Raw genomic sequence first — 17,300 nt, 5'->3', positions numbered from 1 at the left:
CCACTCCACAAAAGAAGGAACATTTGGAAATACTGCCTGTGTGACCGCACATTTCAGGTTATTCTGGTCCAAGGGATGCCCCCTGAAGAACTCATTAATTTCTGAAGTGGCCCATGGTAATGAGTGGCAGCAAAGGGGAAGGAGCAGCTTCTCCTCACCCAGAATAACCACGGGCAGCTCCAGGATTGCTCCTGGTGCTCACAAACGCCATCACCTGCAGGCAATCAGGACATTTACTTCAAACCCACACTCCTGATCCAAATCAAAATGCAAATGGAAGCTGAAACTCACTCATCTGCCACCCGGAGCCATAAACATCCCCACAGCTCCCTGTCTGCAGCAGCAGTGATCTGCAATTAACAGATGAGAGCAGAATCATTTTCCCCCAGGTATTTATGCGCGGGTTTCAGTGCCACACACCTTCCCTCATCTCACACCAAGATCTAAATGCTCCATCACGGTATATTTAGTGACACATGGACAAAATGCAAATGTGAAATTTAAAGTTATATAAATTAAATGATAATCTCCTCCTCAGCAGTGGGATCTGAGTCTGGGAGAAGCTAAAGCTCCCATCAAGCACAAAAATAAGAGATCCGCTTCAAGATGTGTTCAGCAGCTGCAGCTTCCATTTGGATAACAAAGCACCTACTACAAATAAATAAGTGTACAATTTCCACAGAGCTCCAAATGCACAGAGCTCTCCTGGAAGCCTGTCACTGCAGTTAATGTTCCTTGGGCATGTTTGGCCCAGCCACCCAAACTAACTGTGACTTCTGCAGAGGTCTGGGAATTGCACCACTTATCCAGTGCATAATGAAAATTAAAATTAAGCGAAAAAATTTCCACAGAGTTAGGTTGAGACAGACTGGAATTTATAAGCAAATGATTAGAAATGATTAAACAATGGAGCTTAGTTTTAAATGGTGTGAAATTACTTCAGGACCAGCAGAACTTCATTACTTCCTCTGTTTGTGCATAATGGATTTTTTGGAGTATAATTTCTCTCTTGAAAAGCTCCATAATATTAAAATGTTTTTGATTAACTAGTCAAGAAGCAAAGCAAACAACAGACATTTTTATATACTGGTATCCAAATAACTCAGGAGGATAACTGGGAGCACAATGAAAACTGAGCAGAGCCAGAAATGCCTTGTAAATATTACAGTAGATACTTCTGCCAAAATATTGTCAACCAGTACAGATTGCACAGTGCCATAATTACAGTAGATGACATAAAATTATTACAAATTAACAGTTTATAGCACAAAGTCATGCATTATGTATTTTTATTAAGTAGCAACACAAGAGTGTGAAATGAAGAACTGTGAAATAGTGTAAAAAGTGATTGATCTAAACTTCCTCTACACACAAATACAAGCTCATTTTTTTTCCCCCAAGGTTTAAACTCAACACATGCTCGGAGGCAAGAATTGCTGGAAGTGGGGAGAAATGTGTTAAAGCCCAGAATTCATTTCTGTGGCTCCACACAGACGTTGCAGTGCCCACCAGAGCCAGCCCTGAGTCCATCTCAGCCCTGGCAGCGAGGGCTGTGTGCTGTGGGTGAGCACACACATCTGGCTGGGAGCAGCACATCTGTGCCCGCTGAAACCCACACAGCCAACCTCAACCTCCCCTCTCCTAAATTGGCTGTCACTCCTGCCGGCCAGGCAGGAGCAGGAGGGAGCTTTGGAGATGCTTTAAGTGCTCTGAGCCTCCAGAATGAAATCTCAGGCCAGCAGAGGCACTGCTAGGAATTAACTGGGCTGTATTTCTCCTCGTCCCAGCTGACAGACTCTTGCAAGGAAGGTTTTACATCAAGACAGACACTGCTTTCCTTTAGAGCATCTCTGCGTTCTGGCAATGCCTGAGAACATATTTTGGATCAAGGCAAGACACAAAAAAAGCCAGTTGTTTATTTTACAGATTAACACGGCCTAATCTATTTTCTACTTGCAAACATTCACCATTTCTGGTCAGCCTCACTTCTAAAAATAACTTTGCTTTAATTCTGTCACAGTGGATTCAGTCTCTGATTAATCCATTAGAGATATTATTAATATAACTTTGATTTCTGAGATATAAATACATCTGTTGTAGATCAGTCAGTGAATTTCTCTAACAGAAGTTATCTTGCAGAGGAAATGTGCCTTTCCCCAAGGAGCACTCGTGCAGTCACAGTCGTTGTTGCATTTAGGGAACAAATCTGTCTGTGACTTGCCATTTCCTTCCTGCATCAATCTGCTTTATTAGGGATTGGGAAAGGTCTGTGTGCCATGGCAAGAACCTGCCCTGCACAGAGCCCACAAAATTCCAGATCTGCTGGAGGAGACACCTGGGCAGAGCTGCAGTGGGAGATCTCCTGGGGAACCACCAGAGTCTCATCAAACACAAAAACCCCAACTCATAAATGCAAATTATTCTGAGATTTTTGGAGTGGTGCAATCTCCTGTTGCTGTTTTTGTCACCCAGGCCCAGGAAGGTTTTTCTCCACCTTGGCCAAACAGCAAATTGTTCTTGCAAAGAACAGATAAATGAACAATAATAGCAGGTGATGAACAGCAAAAGCAGAGTTAGCAGAGCAGCTCCAGCCAGGCTCCTGTCACAGGACACAATTCCAGCTCACAGAACATTCTGCCGTAATCCTGTTCCATTTATCAGCACAGCAGTCACTACATGGCAAAATACGGATTTCTACCTACAGGAAATGAAGGTTGTTTGCTCATTTTCATGGAACATGACACTGCAGAGGGGAATTAGCGGCACAAAACACTTTGGAGAAGTGGAAATCCTGCTACACAAAGCACTGCTCCTATGACACAAAAACATTCATGCAAATAAGTCCCTGAAGATCTGTGTCCACCTACAATCATAATTTATAGAACAAGAGTACACAAAAAGCCTCAGAAAACCTTTCTCTACTTCAACTCAAACTCTGCTTTTCAAGCTGCTCGCACGACTCCAGATCATCACAACCAAACAGAAGCGTAAAAATCATATACCTAAAAATCATATACCTAAAATATATAGCTAAAACTCTTTAATGTCACACCTCTGTTTTATCAGATAGCTCCACAAAAGATCTTGGGCAGAGCACACACAGAAGTGCTCACCTGTTGCTGTTTTATTCCTTCCCAAAGGAAGGGCACACACAGAAGTGCTCCCCTTTTTGTGGTTTATTCCTTCCCAAAAGTCCTCAGGCTGCAATGCCAGCAGTTCCTCCCCACTGAGGGTGTTTGTAAAACTCTGCTGTGGCCACTTAAACAGCCCCGATTTTGGGAATTCCAGAGACATGCTTTTCCCTGCCATGAAAGGTTCCACAATCAGGTTTTGGGCAGCCAATCCAACACCCAGAGCTCCTGGAAGTGCAAAACCTTTCCCCCAGGTCAGTCCCTGGAGCAGGCAGGAGAATTCCCACTGGAAATGCCAGGAGAGGGAAGGCAGCCCTGAACACAGCCCTGAACACAGCAGGGCTCTGTTCTGCTCACTTTGGGCAGAAATCAGCAATCTCTGCACTGACACCACAAACAGAACAATGTGTGAGCAGGTGAAAGGGAAGGAACACCAAGGAGCTCTGCAGCTTGCATTGAAACTCCAGCACCATTTCCTTTTCATGATTCTTTCTTAGTGTTTGATTTCTTTCCTAATGGCAGTGTAATGCACACTGACACCTTTTCATTTCCACATCATCAGAAGTTCCCTTCTAAAGGCTCACACTGAAATCTCACTGCAATAATCACAGAGGAATCAAATTAACATCCTAATGAATTCCCCATGGACTTGTGCCCCTCTGTGTTTTCCCCATTCCAATCTCCTGTCATAATGGCACCTTAACTGGGTCCCTACAGATTCCTACCAAAATTATGATGAGCCAGCTCATGTGACAGCCACACTGCATTCATCTGAGCAGAGAGTGAGAGGCACTGGAAAAGAGCAGATTCTGAAAAGGAGCTGCTAGATACAGTTAGAATATCTGGTTTGCTGTTGTGTTTTTTTGGGTGTTTTTCCCCATACTATTCTCAAAGAAGTTGGTCTGGAAAAAAGCGACCTGGAAACCCCCTCCAAAATTATTATGATTTAAAATATTCATCTGGAAAACTGTCAAGCCCTGCAGCACAAGGGTGCGTGGCAGAGCTGCTGCAGAGAGAGGACACTGCATTCTGCATTTTCTGGCCAAGCAGGGTTTCACAGTCAGTGCCATTATTGGTGAGGAAATGCAAACTCCTCAACCTCACCAGCCCATTTCTGTGGTACAGGGCCTGCTCAAGCACCACTGGATTGTAAAGAGCATTTCACTCCAGGTATTCAAAGTTTAGAAAAACTCTGCTTGTATGAGGCTGACAAAAATCCTGTTCAAATGATAACACCTAAAAATGTCCTTCTTTATGGGATAAACCTGTGGAACTCTCCTGCCTGGGCAGTCCTAAGCCACAACACACCAAATCCTACAGAGCACAAATGCAACACCAAATCTCCAAATGTGCTGATGCTGTTCGGCCCTAAGTATTATTTGTAGAGACATTTTTCACATAAATATTTCATTTTGTTGTCTATACACAGAGCTTTTAGCATACTGATTGTCTTAATGTCAGCTCAGGCCTCTAGGTGCTTCTGCAGTGTGAGCCACAGATGCAGCGAAAGCTGGAAAAATATTTATTATGAATAATTTGTGGCAAGTTTTACGACTTGTTTTGAAACCAACTGTTCCCAAAGAGTCACAATTCAGAACTGTTTGACAAACAGTGAAATAAAATCAGTGAATAAGTCCCTGGACATTATTCCAGTGTGGGCTGAGACCAGCACCAGTTTGGAGAGTGGCCGGGGCAGAGGACAGGAGGAAGGGAAACAATTCTTCCTGCTTTTGGTGCAGGAGATATTTCAAAGTTATTTTACCTTTCTTTACTCTGTTTCCTTAAAAAAGGAAAAAAAATTCCTTTCTTCTCTCTTCTACCATTTCTGTTTAGTATAAAAGCAAGCCAAATTCAGGGCAAGGGTTAAAAGGAGCTAAGGGTTCATTCACCTTAAACTTAATGAGTGAAGGTGCTTAATTATTACAGGTAACATGGCTCTTGGCCTGAGTTATTTCTGCTTTCTGCTGCCATATTTTAGTAAAAATCCTTTAAGGTAACATTAAAAGAACCTTGGTGCCTCTTGCTCCTCAAACACAAAATCTAATTTCTGTTTGTGACCACAGCAGCTCTTTGTGTGCAGCTGTAATTATACAGCTGGGATGGCACCAACACAATTTTATCAGTTCAGCTGAAGGGTAGACAAAGAAAATCACAGAACACAGATAGGAGGGCTCTGCTGTGATTTGGGTATTTTGCTTGCTTTCATTATATTTTTGTTATTTCTTTTGGAGTACAGGTTTAAGGGAAAGTGAGAGCAGCACTGTCCACAGGCTGGCTGGGTTTGAAACTTGCCTGGGTGGGATTTGTTGCTGCAGCACAGGAACTGAACTCTGCTGAAATGTCAGCAACACGTTGTCAGGATTAATAAAATGTCTGAATTGAATCAGATTTGCAACTGGAAAAGGCAGAACTCCTGTTCCCAGCCTTGGAATATTCACTGCGCTATCACTGCTGCTAAGCCCCATTTATAAAACAAAATTTGTTTGTTTCTTTAATGAACATATGGGAATTTAATTATAACAAAGCTGATGCACACAAAAATTTTCAAAGAGCATTACATACACAGTAAGAAGCATACTCAGTTTCAGTTCCCCAGTTCTGCATACAGTGACATCAGATGAATTTGTATTCCATTTCTAAACTCAGACATATGCATCACAATTTCTTGTAATCAAGATATATAAAGGTTACAACCATCTGCTTCTCAGACTGCCTTGCTAAGCTATAAGACAAACCCAAGTTTTGAATTTTCATTGCATTTAAAGGGCTGATTTATTGATATTTGGGGAAAAAAAAGAACCCACTCCCAAAAACAACAAAGGTCAAATCAATAGCTAAGAACAGCTATAATGGTGTTTGTGCTAAAGTGAAAACATGACTGATAAGGTTGTAAAGTTCAGAACTTGAATACTCTCTTACACCTATTCCTGGGAAGGCTTTTTCCTACTGTGGAATTGGCTCAGCACTGCTCTCAACCTCCCTAAGATCCGATTCAAGAAAACAAAGCAAAGCAAGTCTGCAGCAAGAGCACAAAAAAATGAACTATTAAAAAAAATAACTATTAAAATGAAACCCCTTCTCTGAAGAACCAGTTAAAAGGAGAGCAAACTGATGTAAATCATTAACTGGGGTCACGCAGAATCAGCTCCCTCGTTAAAAAGTGGCAATTAAGAAAGCAGAAAATGCCACATGAAAGGCAACCTGCGCTCCTCCCTCTGCAAAGTGCTCCCATGATATACTTTTTAAAGAATAATTACATAATTGGCCCATATGCTGCACGGAATACAATTGGATCTTGATTTTGCTTCTGACTCCTGATTGCTGCCACAGTCAGCGCTGGCAGCTCCGTGATTGAAATGTTCCTCAGACAGACAGAACACAAATGTGTGCTTCTCTGAGTAACACGTTTTGTTGCTAATTATTTGCCTTATGTCAGTTGATAATTTAGGATATACAGAGGACACATTTCCCAATTAATCTCCCAGAACCCTGAAGCGTGATTTTCTCTAGTCTATAACAGCTGGCATTTTCAACTACACAAACTAAAGCAGGAATGCAAAATCCCTCCAAGACACCTTGAAAACAGTAATATTGAGCATTGAAACTCCCTGCTACTAAAAACAAATCATTTCCAGCCCAAATAATGCAATTTTAGAGTAATGAAAGGGATGGACCAACAGGGAATGAGCACTCCCTTCTCAAGAGCAGTGGAATTTGTGCTTTGAGAGAATCACAGCTCTGAGGCTGAAGGGTTTTACAAACCTGAAAGGTTTCCAGCTACAACAGGCACAATATCCACGATGGCCAATGATGAGATTTCTAAAGCCCTAAGTAGTCACACCTCTGAAAAGGGGCTACTTTTGCTATTTGCTGCTAAAACTGATGAAGAGGGATGAGAAAAACTATGGGGTGTGAAGAGGGTTTGTGCAGCTTTCTCTAAGCAAAACCCAGCCAATTCCCTTGTCTGTAAGTAGTCATTTCTGCTAGAACTAGCCAGGTTTTACCTCCAAGTGTCAATTTGATGAAGCCAGTCTGAAAATGGTTTTTATCAGCTTCATAATAGAATTCCTAGTCGGGGGCAGAGAGGTGTACACACATTTTCACTTACTACAGATGAACCTGAAACACTGAATTTCAGATTTTGTGTGCCTTTACTCCAGGCCAATATAATGATTCTGAGTTTTCTGTGTCCCCTCTGAGTGTCTCAGGCTCCCAGCTGGTCTGGAGGAGTCTCAGCCTTTCCTGTGGCCACTTTCCCAAGCACAAGCCAGGCTTGTTCTCCTCCTGGGAGGTGGGAAAGAGCAGATCCAGGCACAGAGGGAGCCCCCAGACTCCTGCACCCCTGCCTGAGGAACCTTCACTCTTGTCATTGCAGTGCTGGCACTCTTCCCCTTTTTACAGGTGGGGGAAGATATTTGCATGGCCCTTGATTTGAAAAAAAACCAACAAAGCAACCTCAATTTCCACCTTAGAATCTAAACGTGATGCTCAAATACACCACACGTGCCTCAAGCTCTCCCAATGCAGATCCAGCCTATCAGGGGTGCTACCAGTGCTGAAATTTCAGCAGACAGACAGTTCAGTTTTATCTCAGATTATTTGTTTGTTTCCCATCTCCTGTTTTAAAGTCTGGCAACCTGACCTTTTTTTTTTTCCCTAAATTAATTTATTCTGTTGCTATGGTGACAGCTCATGGGGTCAATCAGCAGCAGAGGAGGAAGGAACACCTTCCTGCGAGCAACTGCAGAAAGGAACGTTCTGTAGGTGCAACAATTAAGAAATTGGATTCGTCTGGAGGAAATTAATGCACACCCTCACAGTAAGAAGTCCAAATGATGTTTAACTCCCTGCAACACTTATTTCTGCCATCAGAGTGCACGTGGCTGAGGAATGCAATCACCTGAACCCAGCACTGGATGTAGGTTCTGCCCCAGCCCTGGGGAGAGGAGACTGCAGTGGTGGAGATGGGACAGAGCAGATGAAATTTTAAATTTAATTGCTCCTGCTCCACTTCTATCCCATTTTAGTAGGTGTGCAGTGGTGGAATGCCTGGAACTTCAACAAAAGAGTGGGATGGGTAATAAACTGAGCAAGCTGTGAGCGCCAAGAAGTAAATTCATAAATTCAATGGCCCCATCCATGAAGAGCTGCAGAGCAAGCCTGGACTGGAAACCCCATTTCCCCCAGAAATGGCCAGGACAGCAAGGGCAGAGCTGTGATTTGAACATTACATTGTCATGGGGCAGGCTGGAACCTCTCCCTGCTGCCCAACACTTCATTCCCCTGCACTCCCCTTCTCAGTCCATTATTTCAGATCAGGAGAAGCCACAGCACCATTGAACTCAGCTCTCAACCCTTCAGCAGATTTTCTGCACTGGATCACTTCCCTTTAGTACTCGCCATTAAATGAAATTTAGCAAAATATTGAATAAAAGTTGAATACTTCTTTTTCTTTGTATTTTGTGACCCAAGTTTTGCACTTCTCCCATGACCTTAAGTTCCATGTATTTTTCCTTATATTTAAATATTTTACCATGCTTATTCTTGCAGATATCTTGAAGAAATAACTATTTTTTGCACTATTCTTTATGCTCACCAGCTAATAATTTTCTTTTGCTTTGTTAAATCAATTTGATTAAATTAAGTTACAATATCATTACTGCTAACAATTTCTGCAACATTTCAAATTCCTCTGTTAAATAATTCCCTATATGTTACATGGATACTTAAATCGTAGTGCATTTTTATATTCCCTCAATATCAGCTGCTTCACAATCAAACTTTTGTTTCTTTCTTTATTCTTAACATGTCTGTTCAGATAATATTGTTATCACTAGTTCCTACATGCTCCTTTATTTATGAGACTTGTCTTTTTTACAGGATTAGCTCTCAAATAGCCATGGATTGTTCCACAAATTCTGTCACTAAGGAATGCAGTATTGTCATCCCAAAACATATCTGAAATAATATAGTTATCACAATCAAAATCTCCAGAATAAAATTCCCCCACCATCAAAGTTCTGTCTCTCTTGCAGATTTTTCTGTTCTAAATCAGCAATGCATTTTGCTATCTGCTTTTCCTAACTGCCCTCCAGGGTTTTAATAACTGGATTGCTTTATTGTTCTTATCTATGAAAGCCTTGTGATGTATCAGCCAAAACAGAGACTGATTCCACTGCAACTGCCCCACACCAGCTCACACCAGCACCACAACATTCCTCTGCTTCTTCTTGTTTATCCCACAATAGTTTTATGGATTTAATGTTAAATTTTTAGTCATTGTTCTTCCTGGAGAAGCTCTGATTTCTGGGTAGCAGACTGCATTTGGTATGGCCCTCTAGACAAAACAAGGTGATTTTTCTCTTCATTTTTTCATTAATTCTAATAGGTTAATCATTAGGGTTGGGCTGTATCTCTATTTTCCCTTCACTCTGACCAGCAGAGCCACCAATGCCCCATCCCACAGGAAGCCAAACCCCTCAAACCCTGAGCCTGCAGGGTCACATCCATCCCTCATCCTCACCAGGGAAGAGATGGGGATGGGATGAGGAGGAGGATGAGGATGAAGGCACTGCCAGGGGCTCTGTGGAAACTGCAGCTGTTGGGGAGGAGGGAGTGAAAGGGCCACAACTGTTCCAAGATGCTGTAAGGAAAATTAATCCACAAACACTAGAGGTTTATGTCCAAAAAGGAGACAGAGGAGTTCTTTCTGGCTTTATTTGAAAAAGAGAGAGGCCGTGGGGCATTCCAAAGTTTTGGAGGGTGCAGAGTGAAAGCCCACTGAAATATCAACCCATGTGCTTTGGTTTGCTCCTTCAGCTCAAGGGAGACCAGAGCTTGTGCACCCAAGTGCATTAATGTTTAAAGGGATGTCTGAGGGGTGGCAGGATTTGGTCCCGGTTTCTTTTTGAAAAGCAGCTGTGCTGCAAAATCCAAGACCAAAATCCTGGAGATGAATATCCAGAGAGCACAAAACTGTGCGACAGTGGGAGAAGCCAAGCAAGGACAGATGAGAGAATTTTCTATTGAGTCCCAGTATGAAGAATCAACGTTTTCACCTTATCTGCTGTGAAATTAATCAGATTTTCACATTATGGTGGTACAAAGAGCTACCACCTGTGTAATTTCCTGAGCTCACTGGATTTTCTTTTGTCTGGCACCTCCTGTGCTGCCCAGTGTCATTCCTGTTTTGTTCACAGGCTTTGACAGTGTGAGTACATTTTCTCTGCAGAGCAGACAGCCCCCAGCTGTAGCTTTCCACATTGTGAAGCTGACACCACACAAATCAAGATGTGCCTTAAACTTGTCCTTGAAGTGCTTCACTTCCCTCCTGACCCCTCAGCTATTCACTGCAATTTTATTCCAGACAAAAAGAGGGGGATTTCGAGCTCCTTCCAGCGTGTACAACCCACAAATAAATCAAAATAGATCAATCTACAGGAGAACCACTACAATAATATTTAATCACACCCTCTGAATTCTGTTGTCAAAATCTTTTCCCACAACTATTCAGGTATATAAGGAGAGTAAACAAAGAAATACCTGAGATCTTGATGCAATAACTAGATATTCTTCAAAATTTTGGAACTGCATAGAGAAGCAGTAACTAAAGAGGGTTTTGTAGAAAGTTATTTCTGTTTGAAGTTCATTGATTCTCATTCTGGATACTTTCATTTCAGCAGGCAGTAGTTTTGGGGTGGTTTTGCTATTGATCATCATCTGACACAGCAGGCTGCTGAGGTGGAAGTTAAACTCCAAATAATGAGCAGCAAAATCCCCAGCACCGGTCCAGCAGTGGGCAATGCCCAAATGCTGAGGTTAAAAGTTGACAAAGATCCAATCAGACTCATTATCCAGGCAGCACCTCATCAGATTGATAAAAAGAGACAATTTCACCCAGTGTTGAGATGCATACCTGCCGCATGAATTAATTCTGGAGAAAGGAAAATAAATAATAAGAATTGTGCAAAAGATCCTCATTTTTACTTGATAAACTTCTTTCAAACCCATAGTAAAAAACCTTCTTTCATTATACAAAGTTAGTAATGTCCTGTATTAAATTAACTATTTAAGAGCAATTGAAGGCACTGATGACTGCTTCCATGTACTTTCAATCTATGTGAAACTGTTCCTAAATTGAAGCTTATTGCCCCTTTTCTCGTACTTTTCCCCCCCCTAGTTCTTCAGCATTTCATCTGTTTGTCAAACGTGTTTTGGATCTTACCATTTCCTTCCTTTCCAAGGAAAATGTAATTAATTCCTGCAGGACTCAATTAAGATTTTGAGAGCAAACCCTGCTGCAGAGTGAGACTGTGGGCTGGAGCCGTGCCCAGCCCGTGGGGACAGCAGGGTCACAGCCCCAGCTCTGAGAGCACACACAGAGAGGAGAGGCTGCTCCAAACGCTCTGTCCATCCTGCACAAGGCACCCAGGGCAATGCTTTGGGTACCTGAATGCAATTTAAGTGTTCTTGTGGTGCCCCTGGGCCTTTGGGGAGCTCAGTGCTGCCTGAGGCCCCAGAGATCTGCCCTGGGATGAGCAAATGTGCCTGGGACACCTCAGCATCAGCACAGGGCTTGGCTTTTTCCCTGCTGGCCGTGCTGCCCAGGGAGGGTGGCCGGGCACAAATGTCCTGTGGGGTGCTGGCACCAGCCTGAGGCATTTAATCCTCAGGAGAACAGCAAAACCTCCCTTCAGCAGCATCCTCTGCAGTGCCCCTGCTCAGGCACCTTCCCATTCTGCCTGCTCACAGATGAGGGGATTTTAAAGATATTTATCCAGAAACACTGGGAGGCTCCTGACACCAGGCCAGAGAGCACCACATTTGTTAATTTGCTTTTTTCCTGTTGCATAGTAACGAAATTTACAGAAATCTGTCAAAATACGGAGCTAAGTAAATATGGCTTTAAATATTAAAACATTAATATTACACACAGATGAATATTTTGAGACTTTATGGCATCACAATATTGGCAGAGACAAGGACCATGTTCTGAGAACCAGCTAATTAGCAAAAAGGAGCATGATTAGAAGGGGTCCTAAGGAGGTTTTTTTCCTGTAGATTTTAAGGAAAACAATGTTGTCAAAGGGACCTTGGGCTTCTCAAGAGCTTGAGAAGAGTCAAGTAAGTGGAATACAAGATGGAAAGACAAAAAAATGGAACTTTCTGAAAGCTGGGGAAAAGCCTGAGTAGACAAGTGTAATCAAAGGAGATAAAATCTTACAGACCAGAGTAGAAATATTTGAGAACTAGATCCAAGATGAAATCCTCAGGCTACATGGGCTCCCATATGATCTGGGTAAGAAAGAGCTGGTTAATTTTCTTGAAAATTGGATTGCAAAAGCTTAACAGCTTGCAGTTGAAGATGACCCACTTTGCGTTGAAAAGGCAGACAAAAACCTTTAAAATTATAAAAGAAGGGGGAAAAAGAGAAAGAAATCCTGAGTAGGAGGCAGGAGGATGCTTGGCCTCTCAGATCAGAGATAGAGGGAAGGATCCTCCTCAAGGCAGCCCATAAGGACAGTTCTAATACCCTTCATATTTTCCTTTATTTCTTGTCCTTTCTGTCTCACAACAGCAAAGATTCCAAGCAGCCCTGCCAAAGAAGCGAGGGGACGTTTCCACTGGTGTCTGACAGGAAATCAGGTTTCCCATCTGTTTGCCAGACAAGTCTGGGAGGTGCAGGACATGCAGTCCTGTGCAGAAAATGCTCCCCTGCCCCAGCATTCCTGGGCTCCCAGAGACATCCAGGCTCCACATTCAGGAGACTTCACAACTGAGGTTTAAATCACTTTTAGAAAAATAGCTCATTGACTAAAAGCTTCCCTGTCAGCTCCAGGTTTGGCTCTTCACCATGAAGATCAAATGGTATCAAATAACAGGCAACAAACATTACATTTAGGAACTGGTGATAACCACAAGTGTCCTGATTTGTACAAACCCGCACCTGTTCAGCAGCTCTGAAGACAAAGCTGAGATATTTAGTGACCCAAATGAAATCTGAAACAAGCAAATCACTCTGACCTTGCTTTCATCACGCAGCAATCAGCAGCCAACTTTCTTCTTTTTCCCTTCCAAATTCCATGCCAGTCCTCCCAACTCACAGAAACCTCCCAAACCCACGACCTCTCAATGCTTTCCCAAAGAAATTCCGCATTCAACACCTGCTGGAATGGAGCAAAGAAGCCTTTGAGGCTGTGCCATGCTGGACTGAGGAGCCACACAAATCTGTTATTATTGCCTGAATTTCTGCTGCTATTGGAGAGACAGAAAGATAGAACTGTAACTTTTTATAGATAACTCTGGGAATTTCACACTCCAAGGGTTTTCCTCATATCAATTTTCTAATTCGTTTCCACTTAGATAAATGAACACGGGATTATGCAGCACCTCATAGCTGAACAGCTGCCTCTAAATTTTAATTAAAAACATTCCAAACATTATGAGTTTTCAAACTTTCCAAAGCCAATATTTTTTTGTGGTTCTGCCTGTAGTTGTTGATCTGCTCTAGGTGCCATTCTCAATTGTTATTTGTGGATAATTTTCCCCCCACGTACCACATTATTCCATTTCTTCAGAGATGGATTGACACTGTCAATTTAAATCACTATTTATCCCATGTATTCTGTTTTAAGACATATAATTGACCTACAGATGGAATAGTCAGTGCCCAGATTTCTTTGATAGTCCTATATAAATATACAGTCTGATTTACCACACGGAGATTTTTATTTAAATGAAACATGTTGTTCCTCACTGTGAATGTAATGAAGGGAAAAAGAGAAGATAATTCAGCTTGAATACATAATTAGAGAGCTACTTCAATGAATTTTGCAAAGATTCTCAGACTTCTTTCTCCTTTTTTTTTGTTTCTTTTAAAAATACTTTTAAAGATTTTAGAAATGGTTAGTTGGAGAACGTTGGCCTGCATTGAAAATTAAAAAGTGGAGTGCATAATCTAAGGAATACAGCATCTGTGATAACTATTTGAATTTTTGTTTTCAGACTGTCAAATCAAGTGTGTTTTAAAGTAGTCTCTTGTGAGTGTATGTAATGAAATAAATTCTATTTCAGCAGGTAATTTTTCAGGTGATTTGCTTGCAGCAAAACAAAATGCTCAGCTAAAGGGATAATAGAAAACCTAAGGTGTATTTCTATTTTTTAAGAAATGAGTATTGTTATGGTTAGAAATGAGTGATTTTTTTACTGGCGACTGAAAAAACAAGGTAGTGCCATATTTCTATTGCTCAGACATTGCTGCACCAGGAACCCCTTGCAACATCACTGAATTCTGTGACTGCCAGGGTTAGAATTTGACCCAGGTTTTTCCTTTACCTTCCAGACTGAAATTCCCACTCCACAAATGCAAGAACCCCAACTCCATCTGCAGTGTCATACAGAGAAAGAATCAAATCACTTTTAAACTGAGTAAAGAAAAAATAACTTCTAAACTGAGTAGAACTCCTCAGATGCCTCAGTGCTTGGAAGTGCCACATACCCTTGGGTATAAATTTTTAATCCAGTTCACCAAGATCTCGCCTCTCTTCACATCTACTTTTCATGCTGTGATATTTTATTTCCTAAATGTTTGACGAAGTTACTTCCTGGGTAAAGTTTGGGTCAGAACTACAGGATTTCACATCAATTTATACTCAGATGTTTTTGTATTCTGCAGCACCAACACCTTCACAGTCCTTCCTGAACTTCCCTAGCAAAGCTGTTCTTCCTCCCAAACCCCCTGCATGAAATGTACTTTCAGCTCAGTCGCTCAGAGCAAGTTCCTCCAGTGCTAGTTAAACCATCTCTCTCTAAGAGATGATAATTTTGTTCTTTCCATGTTGTTACAGGACACAAAGCAACATGAGTGCACATACTGATGCTTTTAAGGTGAAGAAAAAGGAAGTTCAATTTCTGAATCTAACATTTATAGATTTCCAAAGGTGACAGTGGATTGGAGGGTGACAGTGCCACCTCTCCAATGGCACTGGACAAACCAACAGTCCATCAACTTTCTCTTCTTCCATTAAAGAATGCAAAACAATGAGTTACTTACAGAAAGCGTGTGAGGAAGTTTGCTAGGAGAATGTAAACATCAAAAAGCTTAAAAAAAATCTTTTAAAAAAATCAAACCAACATTTCCACAGAAACACAAAGCAATGTTGGGCTGCACAGTCCCAGAAGTGCTGTGGGTGGTCACAGCAGGACTGCAGCCCCAGGGGGACACCAAGACCATCCCTGGGTGGAGCAGCAGCTTAGGGGCAGATGTTGGCCCTGCTGCCTGTCCCCATCCCTGGGTAGGGCAGGTTTTGGTTCCTGCTGCCTGTCCCCATCCCCAGGCTCAGCAGCAGGTTTGGGGCAGATGCTGTCCCCGCTCCCATCCCTGGAGGGAGCAGCAAGTTTGGGGCAGATTTTGGCCCCTGCTGTCTGTCCCCATCCCAGGATGGAGCAGCAGATGTTGGCCCTGCTGCCTGTCCCCATCCCTGGGTAGGGCAGATGCTGTCCCTGCTGCCTGTCCCCATCCCCAGGCTCAGCAGCAGGTTTGGGGCAGATGCTGTCCCTGCTCCCTGTCCCCATGCCCAGGCTCAGCAGCAGGTTTGGGGCAGATGCTGTCCCTGCTGCCTGTCCCCATCCCTGGAGGGAGCAGCAAGTTTGGGGCAGATTTTGGCCCCTGCTGTCTGTCCCCATCCCAGGATGGAGCAGCAGATGCTGTCCCTGCTGTCTGTCCCCAATGGATGGAGCCGTTCTGCTGGGGGGCAGCAGAGGCAGTTCCAGAGCAGAGCAGAGCAGCAGCTGCTCTCCCTGTTCCTGTGCTGTGTTATCAGCCAGCACACAGAGAGCTCCTGGGCCACAGCTGGAGGCACTCCTGGCTGCCCCGTGCCCCTGCCCAGCTCCTCACCCCAACACCAGCATCCATCCATCCATCCATCCTCCCTCTCGCTGGGTTTGCTTCCAGCCCAGCCTGGAGCACCTCAGGCTCTCCTGAAGTGCACAATACAGGCACTAAAACCCCCCAAGCAACAATGCAGCACAGAAAACCGGCGCAGAACGGAAAAAACAACAAAACCCCCAAGCAAAGGCCTGGGGCTCTGAGCAGGCGGCAGCAGCACAGCGAGCACTGCTGGCACTCTGCAGCGCTCACACTGCCCTGGGTCACTGCTCCAAGGACCCTGAGCTGAGCCATTGGACACAAAATACAAACAGCACTGAATACACCACAGCAGCACCAGCCACCCCAAAGGAAACTTTTGAAAAATGCAAAGGGTTTGGGTTTTTTAAAATAAATTTCTGCTTAAGCTCTAAGACTGGTGTGACAAACACCAGCAAGCCAGAGTCATCCACTGTCCTACAGCACACAGCACAAACAAGAGTGTGAAAACTGCAAGTACCACACTGTCAGAAAGGAGAAAAATCTGCAGACAATTTAAAACCTTCTTTTCTCAAGAAAATAAAACCACAGTACAGTTTCACAAGAAAAATCCAGAGCCTTCTAAGCAGCGGAGCAATCAGCAAAATTTGAATCCAAATCAGCAAAACAAGATCATTAAGATAAATTTATATCCTCCAAGTCCTACCTTGTCTTCCTAGATCTTGATTATGAAGTTCCATCAGTGCCCTTTATACCTGCACGGGAGGAGAAGGGAGAGCAATGCTTAGTACACAAAAACTATTGCCAGTGATAAATAAGAGCTGTCAGCAGGACTTTAATTTCAATTTAGCAGTTAAACATTTCAATTCTCTATCAGCAACACAACTAAAATTTAACTCTGGTGGGAAAATTGTTTTTCTAACTTTATGGCATAGAAGAAAAATGTGCTAACTCATTCTGGTGTCACAAAACTTCTGCTGTTATAACAATTTGGGATTTCATATATTTTCAAGATTTCAAAGCTGTTTTTTCCCAAACATAATGGGATGACTCTTGTGCCTTTTGGAAACAAAGTATTTGAGATTTTACTTCAAATGAGAAAATGATGTTTGCTAGGACAATGCAGAAAACATCCAGAGAAAGCTGCCCAACAGAGTGCTTTGTATCCTGGGCACTCATTTGTGTCCAGGCAAAAGGAATTCAGTTTCCATCATGACAAGAGGAACCAACTTCCAACAAATATCATTTTTAGGCACGATTTGCATCCACTTTGCAAACTGAAGAATCCACACTACATCGCAGAG

The 17,300-nt window shown here is 42.8% G+C and overlaps 1 long non-coding RNA gene across 2 annotated transcripts in view; it reads right to left on the bottom strand.

Annotated features, from left to right (window-relative positions):
* Positions 1-9,834: 9,834 nt before the first annotated feature.
* Positions 9,835-17,300, bottom strand: part of LOC135447667 (uncharacterized) — a 63,999-nt gene continuing 56,533 nt past the window's right edge. For both annotated transcript variants that reach the window (XR_010440230.1, XR_010440229.1), the window contains exons 2-3: positions 16,703-16,751; positions 9,835-11,064 (exon numbers count right to left, since the gene is read on the bottom strand). This is a non-coding gene — a long non-coding RNA (uncharacterized LOC135447667). The remainder of the gene's footprint in view (positions 11,065-16,702; positions 16,752-17,300) is intronic.

Source organism: Zonotrichia leucophrys, chromosome 4A (genome assembly GCF_028769735.1).
Source record: "Zonotrichia leucophrys gambelii isolate GWCS_2022_RI chromosome 4A, RI_Zleu_2.0, whole genome shotgun sequence".
NCBI classification, from domain to species: domain Eukaryota; kingdom Metazoa; phylum Chordata; class Aves; order Passeriformes; family Passerellidae; genus Zonotrichia; species Zonotrichia leucophrys.
Note: the sequence above shows the minus strand (reverse complement) of the source record. Positions and strands in the feature narration are given on the sequence as shown.